The 24652-nt window shown below is 44.8% G+C and overlaps 1 protein-coding gene across 2 annotated transcripts in view; it reads right to left on the bottom strand.

Moving 5' to 3' along the window:
- AZIN1 (antizyme inhibitor 1) overlaps positions 1-22933 on the bottom strand; it is a 590344-nt gene extending 567411 nt beyond the window's left edge. The window contains exon 1 of one of the 2 annotated variants that reach the window (XM_078686910.1): positions 22634-22933. The gene's annotated coding sequence lies outside the window, so the exon portion shown is untranslated. Of the gene's footprint in view, positions 1-22071; positions 22253-22633 lie in introns of those variants that run through there. The other variant, XM_078686911.1, reaches the window with a different exon arrangement.
- Between the last annotated feature and the right edge of the window lie 1719 nt (positions 22934-24652).

The raw sequence follows: 24652 nt of genomic DNA, 5'->3' as shown, positions 1-24652 counted from the left end.
GTCTATCCAGGGAGGTTAAACTCCTCCTTGCCTATTCGAGAAAGTTTCTAGTGAACTCTGAGCTAGCTGGCAAACCCAAAACTTTAAGTCTAATATCGACAGTAGAAGACCTAGTTAACGTCTGGTCTAGGTCTATACTATTGGAGGTATTATTCCAATGCGCAGAGCCTATTGGGATAATAGGAACTACACTACAATATCTGCAAACTTTTACATATTAACCCCTTTGCTGCTAGGCCTCAGGCTACACAAGAAAGTTAGGTTTTTCCCTTGCAAATGGTATCAAAGGGTTTGTGTTGCTGAATTCACTATCTTCCCAGCTTTCAGGGTCATGCAGAAGTTTGTCAGAAAACTAAAATGGTCTACAGTTTTGGCATTTTACTGAGACAGCCTATTTGTACAATTTTTTGTGCTTTCAACCTCCTTTCAGTTAGTGGTAGGAATGGGAGTGAAAGCAATAATGGATCCCGGACAGCTATACATTTCAGAAAATTAAACCATTCTGAATTGAGCAAGTGGTAATTTGTGTAGATCCTACAAGGTTTTCCTATAAAAACTAACAGTTGAAATAAAACATATTGAAATTTAGTTGGAAAAAGATCAGTTTGTGCCAATATTTTCCCCTGTAACAACTTCTAATTATAACAGATTTTTTAAAGCAATATACCATTGCGTTCGCTGGATCCTTCTGGTTGTGGTGATGTACAGCACTTGTAGGTTCACCAAGTACCATAGGTACACAGAGCCAATAACTGAACTGCGCCTTGCAATAGGTTTTCATTGTGTACTGGGTATATACCAATTCAAAACCAGGTAGTTTGGTGATGGGCAATTTTGATGTCTCCACAATATTTTTGGGCCCTTGCCGGTTACTGGCTAATGGCCACCCACACAAGTGAGGTACTATTTTTATCAGGAGACCTGGGAGGGTGGTGGGGGAGGGGTAGGGGCGATGGGTGGTAGGAAATTTATGGCAGCCCGGTGATAACACAACTATCCCACACAGTAAACTGTTTTTGGTCCCGGGCTTGCAGACATTTAGGGGAACCTAAAAAAAAAACAGACATATCTGAAAACTAGACACCTGTGGGAGTCGAGGGAGGTGTGGCTTTCGTTGAAACCCCAATACTGTCCTTCCCATAATCAGCTGCAAACCTCAAATTTAGCTACAAAGGCACATTTTCCTCTAATATCTGTGTGGGAATGTTGTGGGACCACACTGCACAAATTTCCTACCACTCAGCGTTCCCCTCAGTCTCCCGAGAGAAATGATATCTTACTTGTGTGGATGGGCCAAGTGCCTATGACATGGAAGGGCCAAAAACGTGAAGAAATTGAGGGGGGCCCAAAGTGGGTCCAAAAGGGTAGTTTTGTTTATACCTTTTCATGGTGATCCTACTTTGGGCACCCACACAAGTGAGGTATCAATTTTTTCAGGAGACAAAGGGTAATGCTGGTAGGAAACGTGTGTCTTTGCGGTGATACAACAACTTATCCACACAGAAATGTGAGGAAAAATGTGACTTCGTAAGTACATTTGAGGTCTGCAGGGGATGTTGGGTAAGAAAAACGCTGGGGGATCCATGCAAACCATGCCGCCAGCCAAGAGTCAGTATATGCACATCACCACACACATCGCCAGCCAAGCGCCATCCATGTACACAGACATCCAAGCGCCAGTCTACGTACACTGCCAGCCAAGCAGGAGAGGGAAGAGTACTTTATGAGCCATACCATTCACACACTTCCTTTTTAAAATGTATCAAATCCTAATGCAGTGCACACCAATTTAGATACCCAATTAAATCAAAACGTCAATACATAAAGACTGAACAGTTAGTAATCATCAGTTCTATGCATTCAACTCTGGTCTGGACTGTCTTATTACTGTCACTGAACTGCCCATCACTAGTGTATAGTGATATGTGGTATTACTGACTCACTAAACTTCTGAATACTAGTGTCACATCTTCTGAGATATTACTCAATGCAATAAACTGCTTATTTCGAGAGTACCAAATGTGCATATATATATATATATATATATATATATATATAAATAAAACAAACCACGGGTGTCCCCAATAAAGATGTCACTCCTTGGGGGGGGGGGGGTAAACCGCACACACACCTCCGGCAGCGGCTGTCAGCAAAACACCTCAGCTTTCAAAATGCAATTTGCCATACGCGTTTCAAGCCATAAGCCCTTGTTCACTGGCTTGCATTAACAACAGTTATTCAATTAACACAGTCCCGCCCCAATGGGCGTCGCCGGACAAGGCATTGTGGTAACAGTAGTCCATGTGCCGTCGATGACTGTAGTTCCATCATAGCCCAAGTGGGTGTTGTTGCCCCTATTGAATTTAATCCTCAGTGGGATATCTCCTTGAAAGTCGTCATCCCCAGTGGGTGAAAGTCAGAAGGAAAGATCGCTGACTGCTCACCAATGTACTCCGCAGGTGAGGCCCCCTCCACTTCTATGCGTGCTGGCGGTTGCCAGCACACAGAATCCGCTCGTAAAAGCAGCGGGACATCTTTGCGGCCGGAATATATTATATATATATTTATTTTTGTTTGAGTTTTATATAGCGCAAACTAGACCAGAGGCATCGGGTATCAGAGGGCTTTACATGAGCACCAGTTTCATTACAGATGGACGCGTTCATTCTTTTGTAAGGCACAGGGAGATTAAATGATTTGCCCAGAATCACAGGATGTTGAGCGTCATTGCTGAAGCTCGAACCCGGTTCCCCAGGTCCAAAGTCAACTGCTCCAGCCACAAGGCTACATCCTCTCCCCATTGATAGTCACCACTCACTACACTGCAAAGCACTATAGTATGCAAGGTCTCGGATATTACCAACTCAGGTCTTTGAGATATGAGCGACTCGCTACAGTGCCGAGCAATAGCGCACCAGAGGACTATGATAGTACCCAATCGCTACACTAAGTAACTAGCATATCACAGGCCTCTGATATTACAGTATTGCTACATTGCCTATCATTGGGTCTCGGATATTACAGTGTTGCTACTTTGCCTGATACTAGCATATCACAGCTCTGACAGTACACACTCGCTACACTGAATATCATATCACAAGCCTCCATAATTCTACAGCATCACTACATTGCCTAACACTAGCGTATTACAGGTCTCTGGCATTACAGCATCGTACATTGCCTAACACTAGTGTATCACAAGCCTCTCTGATATTACAGCATTGCTACACTGCCTATCACGAACATATCACAGGTCTCTGATATTACAGCATTGCTACATTGCCTAACCAAAGTGGATCACAGATCACTAGGACAGTACTCACTTGCTACACTGAATAACACATCACAGGTCTCTGACATTACAGCATCTCTAAATTGCCTGACACTAGCATACCACAGGTGTCCATATTACAGCATCACTACATTGCCTAACACTAGCGTATCACAAGTCTCTATGACAGTACACTTGCTACACTGCCCAACACTAGCGTATCACAGGTCTATGTGATATTGCAGAATCGCTAAGCACTAGCTTATCATATGCGTCTGATACAGTCTAATACAGCGATACTCAAAGTACGGCCCGGGGGCCGCCTGCGGTCTTCCTGACCTTTACATGCGGCCTCCTGGGCTACAGCAGCACTGGGCTGCTGTATACTTGAGTCAGCACTAGCATTGAAAAAAGTTAAACAGCAAGTACTTATTTCAAGGTGAATTGTTACGAAAGGAAGAAATGCAGCTCTTAACTTTAGAAACTCGTTCCTTTTTAAAGACAGCAAACATGTAAAAATATGATACACTTTTTAATTTTGAAAAGACAATTTCACTTTAGTAAATCAGATTATAGCAGTGCATTCAGAAGCATTTTTTAAGTGATAGTTTTCAAACTTTAATTTAAAAACATCCATACTCAAACAAATATACAGCATATTCCGGTGTATATAAGCATTGAACTATATATGTGTACCTACACAAGAGTATTGCTATGTATAAACATGCTTAATAATTAGGTTTATAAATATATAGCCATTTATTAGTTATGCTTCACAAATGTTCATATTACCTACGGATATATTATTCTATGATTAACATGTCTATATAGGTCACTGCATAAATAAGTAGATTTTTATCATAACTATCTACAATTGCTTCACTATTGAATTGCAAAAAACAATTATTAAAATAAATTAATTAATAAAGTATAGCAACACTTGAAAGTGAGTTTATTGACTGCATACTTAAGGTACATAGATTAGCTTACTTACACAAAGATAACTTCCATGTACTTATGTATCTTAATATTTATTACTTTACTTCTAATTCTGCATCTCCAATGCACTAGCCCATGGGTACTCAAACTTTCTCTTGGGGGCCAAATTTACAGTGTGGTTTGTGACAGAGGGCTGCACCGGTGAGGGCTAGAGGAAAAAAAAATGACCATTGAACACTGGCCCCTGCAGCAGGAGCATTAGTCCACTGAGCCACCAGACCCTGTGTGTGTGTGTAATATACATGTTATCTCTCTGTGTCTGGCCCTGCTTGGCCCTCCATCTGTCCACGCCTCCGCCCTTTCTAGACCCTTCCCTCTTCTATAACTCCACTATCCTTTTCAATCGAAAAAACAGAGTAACATGTCTACCACTCAAATTAATTTAATATCTCCCTATAGTAATTCACCACTACTCCTCTTTGGATTCCAGTGTAGCATGCCACTTGCCGAAAAAAGCTCTTAGACGCCTCGTCAGGAGTAGCAAGCGTTATATAAATGCAATTACAATACAATATTTAACCCAAAGTGATGTACCTACAATCAGCTTCCACGGACACATACTGCCCTTTTTTTTGTTTCTCTTATACCTCTTAATTAAGGCTCCCTATTTTCTGTTTTTCTGATTTTACAGCAAATACAGACAGAAAACCATGTAGGTCCTTGTCTGTATTTTTAAATGTGGATACAAATGGAAACTGGATTGCTTTGAGTGATTCTAAATACTCTCTACCATGACTGCAAGGCCAATAGCTGTGTGGATTGATAAGTGGGGTTAAAAAATAAATTAAGTTTAGTAAAGATACTTTTAGAGGAGTAGATTTGCACATGGTTGATAATGAAATTTATAAATAGTCTCATAAGGGTATTAATTTGTGTTCTGCGGGTCTTCATATCACTGAAGACCCGGTAGGTATTCAAGAATGAGTGCTTATTTATCGGCTAAATAAATGTGGAAATATACCAGGTTAAGCGTATTTTTTTTTTTTTTTAAAACCTAAAACAAATATGGCTAAAACAGATAAGTAGCAAAAAATAAATATGGATAAATACAGATGGAAATGTAAAAAAATAAATACCATAAAAACGGGAGCCCTGCCCTAATCTAGTCTCTCATCACCTCCCTTCTTTCCCCACTCCAATTTATATTCTACCAATCCAACTGTTCTTTCAGTTGTACTTGGTCACTTGAATTCTGAATGTTGCCTCTCGCAGCTCTGTCTCAGCACTCACTTAAGCAAATGCAGAGATAGTATTCTTAGTTTTCAAACAGGTGAAGGTAATTCATAGAACTTTCTAGGCACAGCTGATCAGAGTTGTCCTCCATGGCAATTGTGCCCATAGAAAAGACGTACGAAAGAATGAGGAAAAGCTGGGAATAAACCAATGATAGGTTGTGCCTATAATATGAGCAACGGGAATTATATAGAGATCAAGGGCAAAATTATGCAGTAGTTAACTTATGTTTGACTAGAAAAGAAATGGACAAATGCTTCACCTCATTTGCACCAGTTTGTAACAACTGAATATAGCAACTGAAAAGTGATCCGCTAACTTTTGAACGTTGCCTACCACCGAGTAGCGTACTTTTTTTTTTAAATGCAAACCAATTGCTGTCTTTTGCAGATTTTTTGTGTTCGGTTCTTTTCCGGACACACATGCATTATCAGCAGGGTGACAGCTTGCAGGTAAATAGCCATTTGTCCATAGATTCCCTGCAAGTCTTGTTCAGGAATGTAAGTCAGTGAATGGTTTCCGTTTGTTTTCAATTCCCTAGGAAAAAAATGCTAATTATTTCTTGAACAAACTTTAATTACAAATGTTACAAATTCTGTAGCCGTGCTTAATTTGAGCAGGAGGTTTCCAGTGCTCAGCACCGGTACTTAATGGTCAACACCAGTGCTTGTGATAGTCTGCTACAAGGTGGGACTATCTGAGATGACAACAAATATCACTTATTAATTCAATAAACATTGAAAGTTACTATTATCTGCCGTTGAAGCCATTCTTCTAGCTTTGTGGGCCTGGAATAGTCCGAATTGTCTCACTTGCAGGAGTGTGATGGTTAGTAGTTGTATTGCTACTATCATTGGCAACATGGCAGATGCAATGTGTGATGCAAGCTGCAGTGACCTAACAAAAGCCCTTGCATTTTTTTTTTTTACTAATAAAAGCACTGATCTACAATGCACCAATTTCCCAAAATACTAAACAGCACTCGATTCAGGGTTGTGACTGGTTACTAATGAGAAAAATAAACGCTAATAATGTAGACCTGCATTTCCCAAACTGTGGATCAGGACCCACTTGTTGGTTATAAAAGTCTTGGTGTATATGCAAGCGATATTTAAAATGACCAGCCCTGTTTGTGCACCAGTGCAGCTGTATTTCACACAGTCTCCAAGTCCAATTTTAAAATCTCAGGTCTCGAAAAATCATTACAACTTTAGCAGCTCTAGTAACTTTAATTATCTAATCAGCCTAACTGTAATATACTAGACCCAGAAACTGGTCTCAAATTGTGTGATTAAGCAAGTATTGGTCTTATGGAGCCACCTTTTTTCTTTATTATCACGTAAGAGCACCTTCAAATATGCAAGTTCACTATTTCTGCTGTATAAAAAAAAAAGCCTCCTTACTTACTAGACTAAATGTTTGCTCCACGTATAACATTCCTGCAACCAGTTTTTATTCTGGAAGCAATGAAGTCAGACTCCTTGGAAATGTTGGGTTTACAAAGAATGGAGCGATCAGGAGGGAAACTACATTTAGCAATTCTTCTAACATTCCAAATTCTTCCATCTTATGTCATTACACTATTGAAATTAACTTTTAAAACTCTAATAGGAGGTCCAAACTTGGAGGACCCTTTAACGTTGAACCGTGGTTTACATACTCTTATCTAATCACCAACAACAAATGAAGGTTCTTTCACCTTCATTTTTGTGTTATAGAATTTATTTCTTCTTGTTTTTGTTGAACTTTAAACATGCTTCAAATCAACACCTACAAATTCCTTTGATATTTTATTTTTAATCCTCCAGGGACAGCTTAAAAGCTGGCTCTACCTCTAAGGAGACAGAAAGGACTCAAGTTAGTTGTAGAATGTAGAGTAATGCGATACGCCCACAATTTTTCCCTTAGAACAATTTTCCGCTCCCTGCCTGATTTCCTGGATGTCTCAACATCTTTAAGCACTTTGTTGAACCTTTCAACCCGACCATTTCCCTGAGGTTCATAAAGGGCTGTGGTATGATGCTTAATGTTATGCAGGCTCAAAAAACTTTCCATTTCATGAGATTTAAGTCGTACTCCATGATCGGTTACAGAACCTCTGGAAAACCTTCCCTGGCAAAAATTTCCCTGAAATACTCAATGATAGCTGAAGTGGTTGCATGATGAACAATGTAACTTCTGGCCATTTAGAATGATAATCTACGATTACTAATGCAAAATGAGAATCTTGAGGCAATTACTGAATTGGCCCAGAAACAAAGGAATTTTCTGCCATTGGCATTCCGGCCACGGTATGGGTTTGAAAGGAGCAGGAAAAGCTCCCAACATTTTATCACTATTTACACATTTGAAACATTCCCTTACTGTTCTATCCACAGTTTTTTCTAAACCCGGCCACTAAAAACTAGATCTTATTAATCTCTTCATGGAAGACATCCCAGGATGCCCTTCGTGTGCAAGTTGAAGAACGGTATCCTGCATGGACTCAGGAGGTACACACTTTACATCAGAAATCGTAGAGAATTCCTGGGGAACTAAATCAGACACGGAGGCAATCATCTCAATGTCACGAGAAACTTCAACTTCTCCCATCTTAGAACTGGGAAGCCGGGAAAGACAATCTGCGATAGCATTATGTCTTCCCGGAACATATTCCATAGAAAAATTATATTCCTGCAACCTGGAAATGAGCTGACTAATTCTTGTTGTGGCATTCCCTCCACCATCAGGAGATAAAATAGAAACAAGTGGTTTGTGATCAGTTCCGAGTATAAACCGGTTTCCCCAGATAAAATTCCGAAAATGCTCAATACCTCACACAAATCCTAATAACTTTCTCAAACACAGAATATCTTTGTTTCGTTGAGGGTGCGAGAGGTAAACGCTACACACCACTCATCCTTCCCAGTTTATTGTGAAAGTACTCCCCCCTAATCCATACATAATGGCATATACAGTGACAATACAAGTCTTATTAATACAAAATGGTTTTAAGGTCAGAGCCTCACATTTTCCTTCTTGATCAGTTGAAAAGCATTTTCTTGTCTCTGTCCAGCAAAATTCCACTTTGTACCTAGTAAACCCTCTTAAAGGCTCCATTTTGGTAGCAAAGTCTTTGATAAACTTGCTGTAATACTCACAAAGTCCTGTAAAGGACAACAGTTTCTCTTTGTTACCAGGAGCCGGGGCATATACAATTGCTTCCACTAAAGACTTATTTGGAACCACATAATTTCCAGATAGTGTTTGTCCCAAGTACTCAACACACTCGCGAAACATTTTACACTTCTCTTTTTTGAAAATCTAACCATTTTGTTTTAAACGTCTACGTACTTCTTTCATGTGCTCAGCATGGTTTTCAGGGTTGGGAGAGAACACAAGTAGATCATCCTGGAAGCATCTCACAAATCCTTCCAAATACCTAAATATGTGATACGTAGCTCTCTGAAAAACTGACGCTGCAGAGGCCAACCCAAATGGTATTCTCTTATATTGGAATAAGCCTTGGGGCATCAGGAAGGCAGTACCATTTTTGGAATCTTCTGTAAGAACAATCTGATAAGCCGAGCGCAAACAAACGAAGAAAATATCTTAGCTCCCTCAAGCATGGAAACTACCTCATTTATATTAGGTAAGGCATGGCAGTCCACTATTAAATTAGCATTAAGCGCTCTCAAATCCACACAGTCTCAGACTTTTACCAGATTTCCTTGCGAGAACAATGGGAGAAACCCATTCAGAGGATTCCACCTCCACTATTATATCATCATCAATGAGACCTTGCAAAAGTTTTTTTTAAATCTTCCCTCACACTGTTGTGTCCAGTAAAGGTAGACACCAGGAGAAAGCATGTATATTTAAGTCTTCTTTATTTAGTCTTCAGTCCAAGTTACCTCAATATTGAATCCAGCCAGCACCGGTGTGGTACCAGCCCCACCAGTAGCAGCCTGCCTAGCTGCTCATCCCATCTCCAACTGCCAACACTCATCCACTCAGACACCCAGGCATTCCACGCATCACAGGCACACCAACATTCCATGCCCATCTAACACTCTGGCTGAGCAGCTAGAGGCAGCAGGGCTGGAGTACATGCAAATACAACTTAGCAGGATATAACATTGTGCTTGAAAAATTGTTGAGCTTCCCTCATTTATTCGAGAAAACTTCAGGAAAGAGATTAATAATGTCACTCATTTTTAAAATCCACACTTTCACTCACTTGACACACTAACAAAACAGGATCAAAACTCCTGGGATTAAGAATAATACCAAGAGACCACTGATCTCTCCAACCTAACACGTTCACTCCCTTCACAGCAACATACATTTTAATATTGGCCATGCGACCTTTCAAACTCAATATAAGCTTCAACAAAACCATCCATCTCGATCACAGAACCATCAAAAGCCCTAGCAACAATATCAGATTTTTTCAAATCCTCAATAGAGTGTTCCTTTAAAACTATCTAAAAAGAGTTCCCTAGTGGCAATGGTCCAGGGAGAACCGGAGTCCGCCATGAGCTGCAACTCTACATTCTGTACACGTACCACACACTTTGGTGGTCTCAGATTGACATCCTTATTATCTCCTTCATCTGCTATGGACAATATATGTCCGACTATACATCCTTCGCTATTCCCTTCATCAGGCCCAAAATTGACACAAGAAACGTTTCCCTTAGCACTCCCACTGCCACAGTTCCTAGGATCCCTACAGACAGAAGCAAAATGTCAACGTCTTACACACTTTTTGCACTCTCTACTAAGGGCAGGACTCTTAGTAAACGAACCACCATGATTTGAGCTTCCACATCTTAAACAATGAAAACCCTTCTCAGGTCTTTTGAAAAACGTTTGACCCATTTCACCCGTTTGATAAGACTCAACACCATCACTTGATGATTCTGTACCAGTACCAACACGCGATGGCTCTACCTTTTCAGCAAAGAAAAACCAAAGGTGATGATGGACGGAGCGTTGAGAATACAACCACACACCCAACCAACCACACACCCAACCCAACCAACCACACCCCCAACCCAACCAACCACACCCCCAACCCAACCAACCACACCCCCAACCCAACCAACCAACCACACACCCAACCAACCACACACCCAACCAACCAACCAACCACACCCAACCAACCAACCACACCCCCAACCAACCACACCCCCAACCAACCACACCCCCAACCAACCACACCCCCAACCAACCAACCACACACCCAACCAACCACACACCCAACCAACCACACACCCAACCAACCAACCACACACCCAACCAACCAACCAACCACACACACCCAACCAACCACACACCCAACCAACCACACACCCAACCAACCACACCCAACCAACCAACCAACCACACCCAACCAACCACACACCCAACCAACCAACCAACCACACCCAACCAACCACACACCCAACCAACCAACCAACCAACCAACCACACACACCCAACCAACCAACCACACACACCCAACCAACCAACCACACACACCCAACCAACCAACCACACACACCCAACCAACCAACCAACCAACCACACACACCCAACCAACCAACCAACCAACCAACCAACCAACCAACCACACACCCAACCAACCAACCAACCACACACACCCAACCAACCACACACACCCAACCAACCAACCAACCAACCACACACACCCAACCAACCAACCACACACACCCAACCAACCACACACCCAACCAACCAACCAACCACACACCCAACCAACCAACCAACCAACCACACACCCAACCAACCAACCAACCACACACCCAACCAACCAACCACACAACTCCCCAACCAACCACACACCCAACCAACCAACCAACCAACCACACACCCAACCAACCAACCAACCAACCAACCACACACCCAACCAACCAACCACACACCCAACCAACCAACCACACAACTCCCCAACCAACCAACCACACCCAACCAACCAACCAACCAACCCACACCCAACCAACCAACCACACACACCCAACCAACCACACACCCAACCAACCACACACCCAACCAACCACACACCCAACCAACCACACACCCAACCAACCACACACCCAAACAACCACACACCCAAACAACCACACACCCAAACAACCACACACCCAACCAACCACACACCCAACCAAACCCAACCAACCAACCACACCCAACCAACCAACCACACCCAACCACACACCCACCCAACCAACCACACCCACCCACCCAACCACACACCCACCCACCCACCCAACCAACCACACACCCAACCAACCAACCACACACCCAACCAACCAACCAACCAACCAACCAACCACACCCAACCAACCAACACACCCAACCAACCAAACCCAACCAACCAAACCCAACCACACCCAACCAACCACACCCAACCAAACCCAACCAACCACACACCCAACCAACCAACCAACCAACACACCCAACCAACCAAACCCAACCAACCAAACCCAACCACACCCAACCAACCAACCAACCACACCCAACCAAACCCAACCAACCACACACCCAACCAACCAACCACACACCCAACCAACCAACCACACACCCAACCAACCACACACCCAACCAACCACACACCCAACCAACCAACCACACACCCAACCAACCAACCAACCACACACCCAACCAACCACACCCAACCAACCACACCCAACCAATTAACCAATTAACCAACCACACACCCAACCACACACCCAACCAACCACACCCAACCAACCAACCACACCGAACCAACCACACACCCACCCAACCACCCAACCAACCACACACACCCAACCAACCACACACCCAACCAACCAACCACACCCAACCAACCACAACCAACCAACCAACCAACCACACCCAACCAACCAACCACAACCAACCACACACCCAACCAACCAACCAACCAACCACACACACCCAACCAACCACACCCAACCAATTAACCAACCACACAACCAACCAACCAACCACCCATCCAACCAACCACACACCCACCCAACCAACCACACACCCAACCAACCAACCACACACCCAACCAACCAACCAACCACACACCCAACCAACCAACCAACCACCCACCCACCCAACCAACCACACACCCAACCAACCAACCAACCACCCAACCAACCAACCAACCACACACCCAACCAACCAACCAACCACACACCCAACCAACCAACCAACCACACACCCAACCAACCAACCAACCACACACCCAACCAACCAACCACACACCCAACCAACCAACCACACACCCAACCAACCAACCACACACCCAACCAACCAACCACACACCCAACCAACCACACACCCAACCAACCAACCACACACCCAACCAACCAACCACACACCCAACCAACCACACCCAACCAACCACACACCCAACCAACCAACCAACCAACCACACACCCAACCACACACCCAACCAACCAACCACACCCCCACCCAACCAACCGACCAACCACACACACCCAACCAACAAACCGCCCAACCAACCAACCAACCACACCCAACCAACCAACCACACACCCAACCAACCAACCAACCACACACCCAACCAACCAACCTACCACACACCCAACCAACCAACCAACCACACACCCAACCAACCAACCAACCACACACCCAACCAACCAACCAACCACACACCCAACCAACCAACCAACCAACCACACCCAACCAACCAACCAACCACACACCCAACCAACCAACCACACACCCAACCACACACCCAACCAACCAACCACACACCCAACCAACCAACCAACCAACCAACCACCCAACCAACCAACCACCCAACCAACCAACCACACCCAACCAACCACCCAACCAACCACACCCAACCAACCAACCACACACACCCAACCAACCCACACCCACCCAACCAACCAACCAACCACACCCAACCAACCACACCCAACCAACCAACCCACACACACACCCAACCAACCACACCCAACCAACCAACCACACCCCCAACCAACCACACCCCCAACCAACCACACCCCCAACCAACCACACCCCCAACCAACCAACCACACACCCAACCAACCAACCACACACCCAACCAACCAACCAACCACACCCAACCAACCAACCACACACCCAACCAACCAACCAACCACACACCCAACCAACCAACCAACCACACACCCAACCAACCAACCACCCACCCAACCAACCAACCAACCACACACCCAACCAACCAACCAACCACACACCCAACCAACCAACCAACCACACACCCAACCAACCAACCAACCACACACCCAACCAACCAACCAACCACACACCCAACCACACCCAACCAACCACACCCAACCAACCACACCCAACCAACCACACCCAACCAACCACACCCAACCAACCACACCCAACCAACCACACCCAACCACACCCAACCAACCACACCCAACCAACCAACCACACACCCAACCAACCACACACCCAACCAACCAACCAACCACACCCACCACACACCCAACCAACCATACCCACCCAACCACCCACACACCCAACCAACCAACCAACCAACCAACCACCCAACCAACCAACCACACCCAACCAACCAACCACACCCAACCAACCAACCAACCAACCACACACCCAACCAACCAACCACACACCCAACCAACCAACCAAACACCCAACCAACCAACCAACCACACCCAATCAACCAACTAACCAACCACACACCAACCAACCCCACCCAACCAACCACCAACCAACCCACACACACACCCAACCAACCACACCCAACCAACCACACACCCAACCAACCAACCCACACACCCAACCAACCAACCAACCAACCAACCAACCAACCAACCAACCACACCCAACCAACCACACCCAACCAACCAACCAACACACCCAACCAACCACACACCCAACCAACCAACCACACACCCAACCAACCAACCAACCAACCAACCACACCCAACCAACCAACCACACCCAACCAACCACACACCCAACCAACCACACACCCAACCAACCACACACCCAACCAACCAACCACACACCCACCCAACCACACACCCACCCAACCACACACCCACCCAACCACACACCCAACCAACCACCCAACCAACCACACACCCAACCAACCACACACCCAACCACACACCCAACCAACCAACCACACACCCAACCACACACCCACCCAACCAACCACACACACCACCACACCCCCAACCACACCCCCAACCACACCGTCAGTGCACACTTTCACCAGACACAAACACCACCAGCCATCAGTGCACGCTTCCACCAGGCACACGCTTCCACCAGGCACACGCACACCACCAGCCGTCAGTGTACGCTTCCACCAGGCACACTTCCACCAGGCACACGCTCACCACCAGCCGTCAGTGCACGCTTTCACCAGGCACACGCTCACCACCAGCCGTCAGTGCACGCTTTCACCAGGCACACGCACACCACCAGCCGTCAGTGCACGCTTTCACCAGGCACACACACACCACCAGGATTTCACCAGGCACACACACACCACCAGCGCACGCTTCTTCAAGGCACACACACCACCAGCTGTCAGTGCACACATCAATTGTTAACGCATCCACAAGTAAGTTTTGGAGCAATCGCAGTATGGCACACTTTACTTTTAAACATATTCTCATCTAAAGCGCAGCATGATACCATTGCTACAAAAATAAATACACATTTTTTCCCTTACAACTTATAGACTTTTGTTGCAATTGGTGTTGCAATATTTAGCAATGCCAATAGCTCAAACTTAATTAATACGACACCTATTTCATTGCAAATGCTGGTTTACAATTCCCACAATAGTGATAAGAATCTGCTTAGCTTCTGTAGGATTGATACGGTTTTTAAACACATAAGGGGTGGCAATATGGAAAGAAAACTTAAAATTCTCGAATCTAAATAAATCATTGATCTGAATACTAGAATGCCCTTTGGTTTAAACAAAGAAAAGATTTAAACACACACATTGGTGTATGAATTCCATGCTCTACTATCCACACCTGATAACCTGGATCACTTACCAGTTGCCTCTGTATGTGTGGACACGTCCTTTTTAATTGAGACTGTTTGATGTATGTGCTTATGTGTACAAGTATTGTTTACTTAATATGTTTGGGGTTATGTTCTTTTAACTTGGTAGCACCACACTCAGTGACTACCTATTAAACTGTTGGCATAGGGATCGTCATGGCTGACCCTCTAGTGATGAATGACGGTCGCTTATCTCAGGACCGCCCCCACTGGCTATCTAACAAGTTCTGGCTGGGAGTAGGGGAACTCCAATAGATTCTATTCATATACTCTTGCTGTACTTCATAGCATCCACTGAGGGAGGAACGTCTTATTAGTACGAATTAGGCAGGGACTTGCCATTGCCCAACAATCCTCCACATTCAGACCAGGCTAACACACACTTGTGTGTTGGAATTCTGTTTGTTCCTCCATTTGAAAGGACACCACAGCCCAGCAGTTTCATCACCCAGCCCTCAGTTGTGCTTTGGTGTGAATGGACATGTACCCATACCATTTTCACCGGGTTGTATTCACTCTTTTTGTAAGAGCATTTTTTTACACTTTGACACATGCAACCCTGTATTATTTATTTATTTATTTTTTGCACTTGTAATGCGCACAGATACCCACAAAGAGTTTCCCGGCGCCAGGGCTAAGAAATCGAAACACAGAGAGCAGCAGCTGTCAAAGACCACAATTATCTATTAAACAGCCAAGTTTTAACGTTTTTCTTAAAACTAGCGAAGTTATCCTCTTTGCGTAAGGCTAAGGGGAGGGAGTTCCAAAGAACCGGTCCCAGATGGGAGAAAGATTTTCCCCCCATTCGGGCCAGTTTAAATCTGGGAACCACAAAAATTGCTCCATTTAAGGAACGGAGATTACGTACAGGAACATGGGGCCTGACCAATTTTTGCACACCAGGCAAGGTCCTCCCGATTTGGTGAGCATGGTAACTCATAAATAAAAATGTTGTCATTTACAATGCCAATAGCTCTAACTTTTTCAAAGACATTGTAAATGGTTGTTCTTAAATAAAATTTCACAAATTTTAGGAAACATGCAAATTCTCTGAATCATGTGAATTTTTTTACCATTGTGCCCATTTCCAAAAACGAAAATGAGGTTGCATGCTTTTCAAAAACAGGCAGATTTACTGCACTTCATGTGCATTTAACTATATTTACATGCATCTGACCTCATGCTTAGAATTATGACTTCAGTTTTCTTCCACAGTGTGCAAATCGAAAATTCTGCCAAATCAGCGCATTTCAAGCTGGCCAAAAAATAGCATTATTGAGCCTTTTCATCAGCCAATCATATTCCCATAAAATTCTATTGTGACTAACAGAACTTGTGCATTCCTACCTTGGATGCTTAAAGTACCAAGGTATCGCAAAATTTGAATTCTTCAATCCCCATTTAACATTTTTCTAACACTAATTTACCAAACATACCGACTGAATTAAGACCAAATCATGAAGCACAATTTCCAAGTGAGGTTCTAGGTTCATGCAAAGTTTGGTGTAAATGTGGTCAGTTGTTTTTACTGAAGGATCGCAAAAATTCCCATTGGGACCAGAATCAGAAATTACACCGAGTCCTCGTTCCCCTCCTCCCACTTTAATTTTAAACCTCCTGCAAGGATCGGCGTGAAACCTGGTATACCAAATGTAGTGCAAATTTGTCAAACTTCAAAACATTTATATGCTTATCTGCATAACTAGAGAAATCGCTAGTGCGATGTATAATTCTTATAGGCTGATGTGCATAGTATAATCTATTCAGGTACCCTTGTTGAGAGAGGCGAGGTGTCCCATAACTCACTGGAGGCTCTGCTCTTGTGACTCATGAACCAATACTGTGTGTATGGGTGCTAGCATTTTAATATGTATGAAGAAGCCAAAACGAATTTGGGAGGGGGAGTGAGACGCACATAGGCTGACTTCTTAATACCGTGATTTAATAAAAATCATTACTACATTAAACAACAATTGCAGGAAAAAACAGTGTACAACGTCTTTGTACGGTTAAGTCAGATAATATGCCTAGCCAAGACCACACAGAAAAATATGGGCCAACCCTGTATTCCTAGGAACCTGAGCACATTTTTAAACAAAGCGGTACAAAGGTTCCTTCAAGGTGAATATATATATCTCCACTAGATTCCCTGGGCTAGTACATTTTACAACAGCGATACTCAGTAACAATTTATTGTACAATATGTATTCATATTTTAACCCATTTATTCATTTTGAAGGTGCTCCTACAAAACTGCGCAGTGAAAGTGCTAAGTGGTGTGTGAGAAAGGTGTGCAAGTGCTATACACAAAGCGATATACAAAACTAGGGCTGACAAATATCCAGTTATAGCAAATAACTCAAAAATGAGAGCACAGTGCCTATATTGTTAGAATCCATGTCTGTCCACAAGTGAGGATGTGCACGCTAAAGTAAATTTAACAGGGTCATCATCAGTGCATACAAAAATACTCACTAACTGCATCAGGGTCAAATTATGTAAAAGCTCCTTTTACAACTTTTCAGACATTTAGGACCAATATAGGGTATTAGACCAGTCAGAAAAGTAGTAAATTCGATTTTTTTTTGTTTGACTGTATTTTATTGAGAATATAGCAGTAAAATATCATATATTACGTCTTTTCAAATAAGACAATTGGAGGTAGCATCACAGTAGGTATTGCGGAAAACATACACAACATTATTACACAATGCAGTGGCCCCATGTCTCGGGCATTAGTGGTGGAAGCAATGGTACATGAAAGTCATATAGCAAGTCCTCATAATAAAAGTAGTAAATTCGATGACAGCAAATATTACTAATTGAACACACAAATTAACATTAAAGATTTTACAGTGTCCCAATACGATCATCGAAGGCTGGTGGTAAAAACTTGGCTAAAATTTGGTATAACGATCTTACTCTAGGGACGGGTATTTAACCCGTCTCAAAGAAAAGGACCAGACATTTCTTCCCATTTTGTTGTTCTGGGAGAACTCGGAGAGACAGGGACTGCTACTTAAATAAGAATCTGTAAAATCCTCTAATGTTTTACATGGCAATTCGGTCACCGTTTGCTTTAAACATCCTGTAGGAATAGTTTTAAAACTAATAAACGTGTAGTAATTTATTTGTTGTTTTATGTCCACATTTTAAACAAGCATTTACAATGCAATGGTTTCGCCTTTTGCCAAGTTTGAGCAATTGTCCTTGTAAAACACCTAATTTGTCTTTATGTATTGTTTTTGAAAATATATAAATAAACGGCAGTCATTTAACATTGCTATTAGTGTAATTTCTTGCAAATGTGAGACTTATTGTACCCTATGGATGATCTTAGCAGACAGTAATTACTAGTACACACACACCTAGAGCCACACAGACATAATGTGGCAACACATACACACACACCCAGAGCCACACACACACACACACACACACACACACACACACACACACACACACCCACACCCACACCCAGAGCCACATAAAGACACACATCTAGTCTCACAGTCACACACACATATACTTAGAGCTATCCATACACATAGACCCAGAGCTAGGCCCATCCACACACCCAAAAACTAAGAGTTAAACACACATACACACACCCAGAGACACACACACTCAGAACCAGCTGCACACATACACCTAGCCCCCCCACACACACACTAAGAGGCCCACACATATACACACACTGAGAGACATCCAGCCAGAGATACACACACACACACCTAGACCCCTACACACCTAGAGCCACATACACACTCCTCGAACCTAAAAATATCAGTCGATTTAAAGGAGATGGAATTTGTAACCCCCCCCACATACAAAAATAAACAAAACGGTACCCGCAAATACTGCATTATATGCGCAGTGGCTTTTCCAAACCCTGTAATGACGCTTGCACCGATTACGATCGGGCACTGGGTGTGGCGCAGCGACCAGAGCTGCCTCCTCGGGAGCCGGGTCCCGGTACGAATCTCGCAACGGCCTGAGAGTCATGTACCGCGCCTGGATGCCCTCACTGGGGTTAAGCGGCGCTGTATAAATCTTCAAATTAAACCAGCTCATGTCCTTAAACCCAGCCTCGATGGTGTCTGACACGCTGCGGAGGACTGCCAGCTAATCACGGGGTGTTAATTGGGGCCAGCCAGACACTTGGCTTCCCATTAAACCCCGCCAGCAGTTTCTGCAGGGAGCAGGCTGCGGGGTTTTAAAGACAGATATATAACAGTTCAGGCGGGGTCTTCGGAAGATGCGAAGGATGGACACACCTTGTCAGAAACTGACAAAGAAATACACATTTTACGCTTTTTGCCAGGAAACAGCATGGCTAACGAGGGGTCATGTTGTATGATTAGATTTTGACAACTATGCCACAAAAAGACCAAACATAACCAGTATTTTCACCGATTGCTCCACATTGTTTTGATTAAGCTTGTTCATGGAAAAATATAGCGCCTAAAAAAAAAAGCAAGACGTTTAAGAGCTGTGGCGGGCAGGCACACGGACAGCGGGAGGGGGGCAGGAACGGACAGCGGGAGGGGGGGTGGGAACGGGGACACGAACAGCAGGGGGGGCTGTATGAGTGATGTACGTTCCTCTCAGTGCAGACAAGTGGCCTTGCAAACTGTGCAGCCAGTGGAGTTCGGTGCAGGCGGCCAGGGCCAGTAGAATACACGGTAATGTGCGCTCTTCAGGTTCCGTCTGTATTGATCCTCCTGGTCGCAGGGAAAACATGAAGCACACGGACAGGGGGGGGGGGCAGGAACGGACAGCGGGAGGGGGGTCGGGAAGGCTTCCTCCGTTGCCGGTCGGCCGCGGAATGGCCAAAACAAACCTGGACAACAAAAAATAAACCCCGCCCACGGCCGCGATGACGGACAGCGGGAGGGGGTGAGAACGGGCACACAGGGACAGCGGGAGGGGGACATGCATAATAACGGAGGCAAACAGGCAAAGAGGGTTGAGAAAGAAACAAGGACGCACTCACCTGGACTTCTTCCGGCGGCAAATGATAATAAAAACATGGCGTCCAACAAAAAATAGGAACCGCCCCCCGCCGCAATGACGACGTTAAAGGGGCGGGATGAGTAAAAATCGCAGGAACGCCCACGAATCTGCTCCGGCAATGACGGGCAGATCTGTCTTCCAATGGCTAGCTTCCATTTATGGAGCTAGCCAATGGAAGACAGAGGCAGGATTAAGCTCCATACTATTTACAAAAGTTTTCGCCTGTGCAATGCTGCTTGCGCAGTAAACGCCAGGCGAAACCTAAAAAGGGTAAAAGTGAGCTTTTGTTAACTTTCCAAACTGTTTAATAAGCATTCACGCGAAAATGCATATTATGATGGGAAATTGTAATCAGGTGGCAATCTTACTAAGCAAATTATGTGGTACTGCGTGTAGTGTAAAAATGTGGCTAAAACACATAAGAAAATACATTTCCACAGAGTTAACTTAGCCTAAAGTAACACCTTAGTTTTGTTCTCTAGTTAGTTCAAGGTCAGGCACTGACACGCATTCTTGGTTTATGTTGATTGTGTGAATTGCGTAAAAGGAGACACATCCACAGCCACCCCTAACAACCGTTTAAGTGTAACGAGTCGGGATGCGCGTTGGCAGATAAAGTGTTTCAAAGTGCAGACCGCGCCAAATACTGTACGTGACATAGCTGTCGCGTCCTGCATACTGAAACTTGGCGGATAACGCATTCCCCAATTACGACACGTGGTGTACATGATCCGCTACAATCTAGTCCAAACTACTGAATCAGAACATATAAACAAAACAACAACGAAAATACACTTGCCAACCACCGATACATAGATACAAGATGCATGCAGTGGTTGCACTCCACTGTTCCTATTTAAAGCAGCGACTTCGAATGTCAGATAGAGACGGGCGACAATGTTGCGAGGGGGTTGCCACTTAGCGTAGCAACTTAAATTACGGACAGACTCAAAAGCACCGAAGATGACAACACGCTCTGTATAACTCCAAGTAATCGGGCGCACGTGTCAACATCAATGAACGGCTGGAGCCTCCACGGCGGGTGCCGGAGCTCTAAGCCCACAGCATTGTTCATAGACAGGAAGAAACAAACCAGCCTGGACCGGAGCAGGCCGGAAAACCCCTCCCCTGAACTCAGCCCCGCCAACGCCATTCAAACCCAGAGTTGGGAATCCGGAGGCAAGGCGCGCCGGCGGGCTTGAAGCCGCCTGTCAGCCCTGCTGCCTCTGTGTACAGGGGACACCATGGCCGCCCGAGGTACTCCAGGGGCAGTAGCGCCCCCCTCTGGGGCTGGGCACAACTCCTACTCCCAGGGACTACGTGACAGCTGACAGGGGCAGGAGAGGCGGCCTGTAGAGGAAGCATTTCCACTTCAGACAGGTGTCTGGTATAGGTCGGTTGGTCTCGGTAACTCAGCTGTCAGGCGTCCACGAGCCTGGCTCCTTTCCCGGCCCGCTGTCCTCAGAGGAGGCGAACTGTCAGGCGGCGCTGGCGCCACTCACCGGTCGTGCGTTGCTGACGCACCGGCTCCTCGGTTAGAGCCGAGGCTTGCTAGCATGGCGGGGGCAGAGCAGGCCCGGCTTCGGTCCGGCGGGCGCAGCCGCTCCGCTCGGTGACCCGCCGGCGGCGGAGCGCAGCCTGCTCCTGGGCTCGAGCGGCGCGCGATAAGGAAGGAGAATGATCAGAACGCGCAGAGACCAACGGCCGCGAGCCCCGCCGCTTCCGGCGTCTGGCCTGAACGACGGGTGCAGTGGCCAATTAGGGCCACCTCCCTGCGCTCGCGACCCGCTGACAGCGGCGGCTTGGCGGTGGCGCTCAGACAGCCAGAGGCCCCCTGGAAGCCACCCCGGCGTACTAAACCGCTCACGGCCATCAGCCGCCTCGCACAGCACAGCTAGGATCGCGCGCTACCAGTTCCCACAGCTGCTGCAGCACCAGCTACGTCTATGCTTCGACTGTGACAAGAAGCGCGCAGGCACCGGTCCCGCACCTCCATTATCTCTGCCCAACATGATCGGTGCTCCCTCCCTGCGACGCCAAGCCAGCTGCCTCGCCATTACTTACGTGAGAAAACGGCCAAAAGGATTTGGAAAATCGTCTTCGCTTTTTTGGCGGAATTTTTAAAGCGTGGAGGGAGATGATACGGGAGAAATGGAGGTGGCTGCTGTGGCCATAGGCTCCGGGGCAGCGGTGGTCGGCGGGTGTTCAGCGCGGCGGGCTGCGGTTACACACAGATGGAGCAGGGCAGAATCCGGAGCGAGGAAGAGAGAGGAGCGGAACGCAGCGTAGCAAGGACTGACGTACGAAGCAAACACTGCACTATGCCTCCAAAGAGCCCAGCGCGCAACAAGCTGCGGAGTCTTCGAAAAAGGCCCAAACAAGTCCAACCCACAAAGCGATGGCGATAAGACAGCACATACCAAAGCTGAGAGCGTCATCTATTTTACTAAAATGCCCAATATCCCTTTACGAAACGTTTACCGAGTATAATAACTTAGTCACACACAAGCTACAGTCGCTCATCAGTTAAAGGGCGATCTAATAAAGGGACCACTGCTGCCTGTATATGCCCCACTGGCTTTTATAAAAGGTTCAGAGCGAGAGGCCTGCGGCAACCCCCCAATAAACGTATTCTGTAGTAAATACAGGAGCTTTCTTTTAGTCGGTGTTGTCCATCTCAATGTCATTTTCACTTATGCCATTTATTTATTCCATTTTCCATACAATTTTTCTTCCTTTAAGTAGAGCGTTTCTTTCCTTTCTTTATCCTCTTCCCTACGTCATTATGAGTCACTTTGGAACCCAGGTTGGGTATTTATGTGATTAATTAATGGACAATAATGGTGTAGAAGCTTTTCAAGACGACATACTGGTGCATGCAAAAACAGAAAAAGAACATAATGAAATATTAAATAAAGTTTTAAATATCCTAAATGAAAGAGGTATGACTGTTTCGAAGAATAAATGTAAATTCATGAAAAATAGCATTGAATGCTTAGGTCATGTTTTGTCGTCAGAAGGAATTAAACCCAAAAATGATTTGATAAAAGCAATCAGAGAAGCACCTAAACCAAGGGATAAGGAAGCACTTAAATCCTTTTTGGGATTAAGTGAATATTATTCCCGTTTTATATCTGGTTATGCAGATAAGGTTGAATCATTGAGAACATTGTTACGCAAAGGAGTAAAACTTGAATGGGAAAAAGAACAAGATATAGCTTTTGATATAACTAAAAATCTATTGTAGAAGCACCCACACTCCATGCTTTTGATCCTTCTCTTAGAAATATTGTGACCGTAGATGCTAGCGCTGTTGGCATTGGCGCAGTATTTTGCCAAATGAAAGGTGAAAAAGAAAATACAATTGCGTTCATATTTCGAAGACTCATTAATGCTGAAAAAAACTACAGCGCCATCGAGCACGAAACACTTGCTTGTGTATGGGCTGTGGAAAAATTAAAGACATTTTTATGGGGAAAAGACTTTGAAATCACAACAGATCATAAACCCCTAATATATATGATGGACGGATGTGGTTTTGGCAACGGAAAAGCTAGTTCTAGGCTAGTCAGGCTACTTTCAAAACTCCAGGAATTTAACTTTAAAATACGACACATTAAGGAGGACTAAATTGTAGGGCAGATTGCTTGTCCCGTTTACCGGTTAATGAGAGTGAAGAGGATATTCTTGATGACACAGAATGTGTGGTTGCCCATATTGATGCTACAGTAATGTGTGAAGGATCAATCATTGAAAAGGAATGGTTAGAAACTCGAGAAAAATATGTCATCATGAAGCAAGTTTATGAGTACATCACTACTAAATGGCCTCCAATAAGAAATTTAACTACAGAAATGAAAAGTTTTCAGCAAGTAGGTGACGAATTAACCATAGAGAATGGCTTTCTAAAAAGACATGATCTTTTTATACCACCATTAAAACTACGAAAAAAAACGTGTACATCTTGCACACAAAGGGCACCCTGGCAGTGCTGCCACAAAAAAGATCTTGCATTGTTACTATTAGTGGCCAGGGATTAACAATGACGTTAACACTTACATTGACCAATGCGAACAATGTTTA

The sequence above is a fragment of the Lissotriton helveticus genome, chromosome 4_1 (genome assembly GCF_964261635.1).
Source record: "Lissotriton helveticus chromosome 4_1, aLisHel1.1, whole genome shotgun sequence".
NCBI lineage: Eukaryota > Metazoa > Chordata > Amphibia > Caudata > Salamandridae > Lissotriton > Lissotriton helveticus.
Note: the sequence above shows the minus strand (reverse complement) of the source record. Positions and strands in the feature narration are given on the sequence as shown.